The 6,000-nt window shown below is 38.3% G+C and overlaps 1 protein-coding gene across 3 annotated transcripts in view; it reads left to right on the top strand.

Moving 5' to 3' along the window:
* The first annotated feature begins 5,551 nt into the window (after positions 1-5,551).
* cntn5 (contactin 5) overlaps positions 5,552-6,000 on the top strand; it is a 111,762-nt gene continuing 111,313 nt past the window's right edge. For all 3 annotated transcript variants that reach the window (XM_086262181.1, XM_086262180.1, XM_086262179.1), the window contains exon 1: positions 5,552-5,987. The gene's annotated coding sequence lies outside the window, so the exon portion shown is untranslated. The remainder of the gene's footprint in view (positions 5,988-6,000) is intronic.

Genomic DNA, 6,000 nt, shown 5'->3' with positions numbered 1-6,000 from the left:
AAGTTAACCAACACAAAGATGTTGAAGTTGATAACTAAACATAGAAGAACCACAACTACAACAAAAGAGTTTTGTAGCTCTTTGGGAAACTTTTGGGTAATAACTGTCGCATAATCACAATGAGCAAGTGTTTTCATGTTAAACAAAGTGACACACAACATTGATTCATTTTATAAAGAAACTGATTGAAAATATATTAAAGGATGTTTTTTCTGAAAACACATTCTTAAAACATGAATTTATGCATAATACTGTGCAAAGGTTTTGAGCCACTCATCATTTCTTTACATTTTGCTTCCATGGGGCCAGACTTAGTTGTCAATGTTCTCCGGACTAGCAGTTGTCTGGAAATTTTTCTGTGAACATTGGTTACTTTTTCACTCATTTTCAGCCTGGTCCTTGTACAGTAGCAGGAGCAGAATGATGTTGTTGTTGACAGGTGACCTGTTGAGGGTGTCCCCTGCCTGTCGCCCTATGGTAGCTGAGGTAAGCTCCAGCCCTCATCCCGCCAACCTGACAAGGAATTGAGCCATTTGCCAAACATGTTGCATATCTCTGCATGGTGTGCAGTGTGTCCTTAAATTTGAGGAAACTTGTCAAGTGGAGGACAAAAGAAGAAGAATCAGACCAAAAAATGATGAACAGTATCTGAATTTTAAGTCCTTAAAAAGCAGAGAAAACCTGAGCGATGCCTCTGGCCCTGACTCATCTACTGTTCACCAAAACTTCAAAAATGGTTTCAATGGAAGTCATCAGTGTCAGGTAGCCATTCATTACGAAGGGTATGACAGATTACATAAGAACCTAACTAGCATATATCCAAAAATTTTGTTAGTGCGAGGTGTGAAAGATAAATTATAACAGGTGATTTCATACAACAAAAATCATTTATAATTTATTCATTTTTATTTTACTTTACTGTTTTACAAAAACAAAATACTTGAAGACCTGTTTCCCTTTACAGGAGCTGGAGTGGGCAGTTGGCTGCATGTAAAAGGTCGGAATGGCCAAACCTATGAAATGCCTGATGTCCCAGGTCACTCTTTCTTTCCTTATGCTTAGTTTTTGGACATACTTCCAGTTTGACAGAACTGACCACTAGCCAGATCTCCACACCTAATCTCATGTTTATTTGTTTAAATAAACAAATTAGCTTTTAAGTGAATGTGTGTGCGTGGACTGCTTCTCTTGTTACAAGCTTAACCATGTTTGTAACACTACCAGGATACACACTCTGAAACATCCTATGCATTCTGTCATCCGTCTGATCAGTGGACCTGACTATGCCTGCATTCTTGCTTGTATAGTTTATGACAAGTCAGTCCAGTCGCATGTGAAATAGGAATGAGAAAGTGTTGTTTTGAAGCAAACGAAGTGTGGCAAAAAGTGAAAGCTGTTTTAATCAGTTTCCATCCTGCTTTTTCTTGCACGATTGAACAAAGTATGCCAATGAGCACTGCGCTTAATATCACTAGCATACATATAGTAATCATAATATAAGAGAAATACAATTCAGTTCATGTAACCCTTTCATGAAACAGTACTCTGTTTATTACAGTACTCTGTTTATAGTAACCATCGTCCTTAATGTAAATATGTAAGAAAAATTGTGTATGTTTCTGTTCTGTTTCCTGTGTACTGTTTGTTTGTATATGTGTCTTTCTGGCTGCTGTTACAACCAAATTTCCCCTTGTGGGACAATTAAAGGATTATTCTATTCTATTCTAAATACTGTGTTACATGAAAAAAGAAAAGTAATCATAAGCCAAGGTGAGCTTGCAGGTTTTTTCAGGCTTACAGCTTCCATGAACAGCTGGCATCAGACATGTGAACTGCCTCCTTGACCTTCTTTCAGGGATCTTCTGGTCTCTGGTCGATGAACTTCAACCCTTCCCACTTTTGGTGATGTGCGCAGATTTGCTCTGGCGCTGTCCGTTTTTACTGTTCATGCTATTTCTATTCGTTACTCTTATAAGCAGGGAAGCATTCTGAAAACTCAACCAGACCTTGAGTTGAGATTATTGTGAAGCTAAGAATGCACTATTTGTCCCTTAAGTTGTAAAATCACAGGTACATTCCATTTGTCATTATGTGCCAGGGTAAAATGGGTAGCATTTTAAAATACGGATGAAAAAAATATTCTTGTTTTTTCAAACTCTTTGGTCTGTTCTCAACCATAAGGTGCTATTGGTTTTCTTTTGAATACGTAGTGTCTTTTCGTTGTATCTTAAATCATGCTGTGCTTATATTTGTAGTTTCATTTCATCTCGTTTACATTAAACAGACTTTAAATCTTCAGCCTCTCGCTGTGACTTTTTCCAGCCACTTGCATGCATAAAGACTCTACTCAGCAGATGTTGGTGCTACCAGTAATGAAAAGAATCAGTCTACCAACCAAATAATAATTTACCACCTCTATCCAGTCAGCATCTGCTGAGCAATAAATATAAATTGCTTAAATTTGCTAGGCATGTTAATGTAACTCACCATCTGTACTAGTATACCTTTAGTTTTTTTCTGCAGTTTCTATGGCTGGCACGTGTGAACAGACAGATGTGCTCTCTTCTATATTAAAAGCAAAAGTTCCTGCTGCAGACTAAAGCAACGGTGAAGCAGAGAGCAGTGTAGCACAACACAGCTCTCAGAGTGTGTAATGAAGATAAATTAAGACGTTTTGTTCGTGGATACTGCTGTGCTAGTCCAAATGCTGAGGATAGCCATCTCCTTAGCCTTTTCTTGGGAAATTGGGATTCAGTCGGCTGCAACAGAACATACCACGATACAAACTACAGATGTCACATTCTGACAATGTTAGAAGTGCGAAAGTGTTCACTCCAGCACTGACAGAAAGAGACAGACTTGAAGGAAGGAAGATTATGTAAAGAACAGGTCCTGCCAAGTAAAATGACTGATCAGAGACGTGTTCCAGCCATGCTGTTGATTTTACAGCTATAGTACTCCGGCATGTGTCTTAATCATAAATGAGAGTGAGTGAAACCCCTCAGGAATCTGCCCAAAACAATTTAAATCCATCATTCACAGCTTAACATGCTTCCAGCAAGTCCACATCAAAGTTAATTATTGTATTTGGAAGAAGAAGGCAATGTGGCGCTATACTCACAGATTTAACCCACCAGTATTAGTTTGGCTTAACAGTTAAGAAAGTTTTCGAACCTGCCATGCAAATCATGGGACATGTGTGTCAGGTTCTAATTTTTAATCCTTTTCTTGCTGCAAAACACCACCTCTCTAATTACATGGCATGGCTGTCTTCTTAGTGCCAACAGCATGTTGTCATGTTGTCCCCCAAAGCTGTAATTACAGTTCATATGAAAATTAGTTGGTTACCACCTAAATGTCTACTCAAGAAAAGAACAGCTCTATTAGACTGGTGCTAATGGGGACCAAACACAGATTATCAGTACTCTTGAGGTTTGTAAAGACTGGCTGAATGTCTCCTTCCTCCTATATAATCAAACATTCTAATGTTGCGTGTTTGTTCCATAGCTGTAAAGATGCAACATATGCCTCTTTACTGACAAACAAGGCATAAATTTAACTTGTGGTGGTAGAAAGCAGGGTAATAGGGTAATAGGTTACACTACAACAAAATAGTGTAACCGGTAAGATTCAAAAGTGAGGCATTGCTCTTTAAAAAGTTAATTCCATTTGTGTTACTATCAAACTTTGGATCAAAGCGCCTCCTCTACAACCATAATAGCATATTGTTCATACAACACTGAAAAATACTAACTGATTGATATTTCATATCCTCTCATCGAAAATAATCCGCTGACCGGAGGTAACGCTCTAAAATGATGACGTGTAAGGTAGTACACACAAAATATAATGGGCTTATCTTCTGACAATTCATAATGTACACTATCAGGAAAGCTCTCTAAACGATGTAAGTGCCAACAAGTAAAGCTGTAAAAAGGACCCTTAAACTACTTCTTCTCAAAAGATGTGATCTAAAAGCTGATAAGAGCTACAAGCAGCAGAATGGATCAATTGTGCAATAGGAAGAGCATTCACTCATGGGTACTGTTTAATTAATGATGGGGGATATAGATAGGCTGTTAGCTCCATATTGTCAGTCAAACACGCACAGCAGAGGGTGGCAATATGAGCTAAGTAACTGATATGTGAAACAGAAGACACTAATCTATACTCTCTAGTCTAGAACCATTAATGTTCTGTTGAGAGGATGGGGATGCTGCCACATGACACACAATTTTTTTTTGTTTTAAATGCAGAAAAACAAACATTATAATAAATAATAAATATATAGAAATAACATTCATTTATTAACGATATAATAAAGTCTTCAAAAAGTATAATTTTAGGTTGTGAAAAGAGCATAAAAGAAGCAGTTGCACAGAAATGAACTGAGGACCCATGTTTAATTTTAAATAGAAGACACGTCCCACCAGACATAACTCAAACAAACGCTCTTTTCCACCAAAGGATTCGCCTGATCTTACTTTGAAGTTCAGTGAGGTAGTAAAGCCTATTGATCCGGGAAGTCTGCATGGATCTGAAGTCAATCATGATCATCAATAAACACTTGTCCTGTCAAACAGTCCCTTGACAAGGAGTCAAACATCACCTTCAGCTCTTTTCTTGGTTTGTTAAATAATTGGTTTTTCATTTTTGTTTTCAGATTCAGTATTAGTTTTACTATTGATATGGTTTTAAAATCTGGCATCAAAGGGTGTGGATCTGAGGGAAAAACCAGGCAACACTACATATCCTTGAACCTGCTTTATTGTCAGTTTGGTCTCTAAATATGACCTGAATTCACAAATGTAAATCCTGGAGTATAAAATAAGACTTTAAAAAATGTGACTGACTTCATAAACTTATCATGAATTTACTAACCTCACAGATCAAGAGAGCATTTTCTATCGACATCTACTAAGACTTCTTTATAGAAGAATCTCCACCTACTGGTCATTACAAAAAAATGCAGCTTTAAGAGGCTCTACATTAGTTTTACTTTTCAGACCCTAAAGTTAACAGGTAACAAATTTTCCTGTTTAAATGAACACAGCGGAACACCAGGTGTTTGATGAAGAAGGAAAAAATAAGCTTCAAGTTAATTTTGTATTTAAAACTTTAATCTGCGAAATTGGTGAAACATGCTAAGCCAAAGTTAGCCATTTGCTACATACAGTAGCTGTTTATTGCTTAATACCTTAACAAGGTGAATGTTAAAAATAACGATGAAAAAAAACATTTTTGTCATATTTCACAATAGGCTAAAAATGGGGAGAAAATTCAGCAGCAAGACTCGACTGGAAATGTATATAAAAATTAGTTTTAATAAATTATCAGTGCCTTACACATGTGTTAATGGGGCTGTAGACGTGTATGTATTACGGTAATGAACAAAAAGGGGAGAAACCCAAGTCAGCATTATATGCGCACTCTTGAAAAGAGGGGGTATATTCAGCCATTTACAAAGCAGGTTTTTTCCACCCCCACTTAATCAACTTCAGCATCAAAGGGACCAGCAGATAGAAAAGCATATTCCGACCAAGATCTTTGTACAGTGGCAGAAACCGATGCACTGATGCAATGCCACTCCTTATAACTATCTAAGGGCCACCTTTTTTTCCTCAGCACCAGGGAGATGGGATGCTGCGCTGCAGACAGAGCCTCAGCCGGCTGCAGCGGTGGAGGCTGACAGAGAAGAGACTAAACCAAAGCTACGTCCAGCACGACGCACGGCACATCCAGTAAGCTCCCCGAAGTCGAGGACGAGCTTTCACGCTTCTAGGGGGTAAAGAGCTCGAGACCGAAAGAAGTGTACCTGTTTCCTGCTGTTTGTGCTTAAGGATGTGCTGTTTGCGCTGACTAACCACATAGAGCGGCAGAGAGGAGGACCCGGACTTCACTGGATATAACCGCTGCCATTCCGTCGTTTGGGTCAGCTACCACAGCAGCTATCACCCGGAGACCGAGGACGACTTTTTTGTATTTCCGTGAGTATTTTAA

Source organism: Aulonocara sp. 'chitande type north' Nkhata Bay, linkage group LG14 (assembly GCF_057382095.1).
Source record: "Aulonocara sp. 'chitande type north' Nkhata Bay isolate Kocher_YH1m ecotype deep benthic linkage group LG14, A_spYH_male_GT1.1, whole genome shotgun sequence".
Classification (NCBI taxonomy): Eukaryota; Metazoa; Chordata; class Actinopteri; order Cichliformes; family Cichlidae; genus Aulonocara; species Aulonocara sp. 'chitande type north' Nkhata Bay.
The sequence above is the reverse complement of the archived record's forward strand: the minus strand, read 5'-3'. Positions and strand labels throughout refer to the sequence as shown.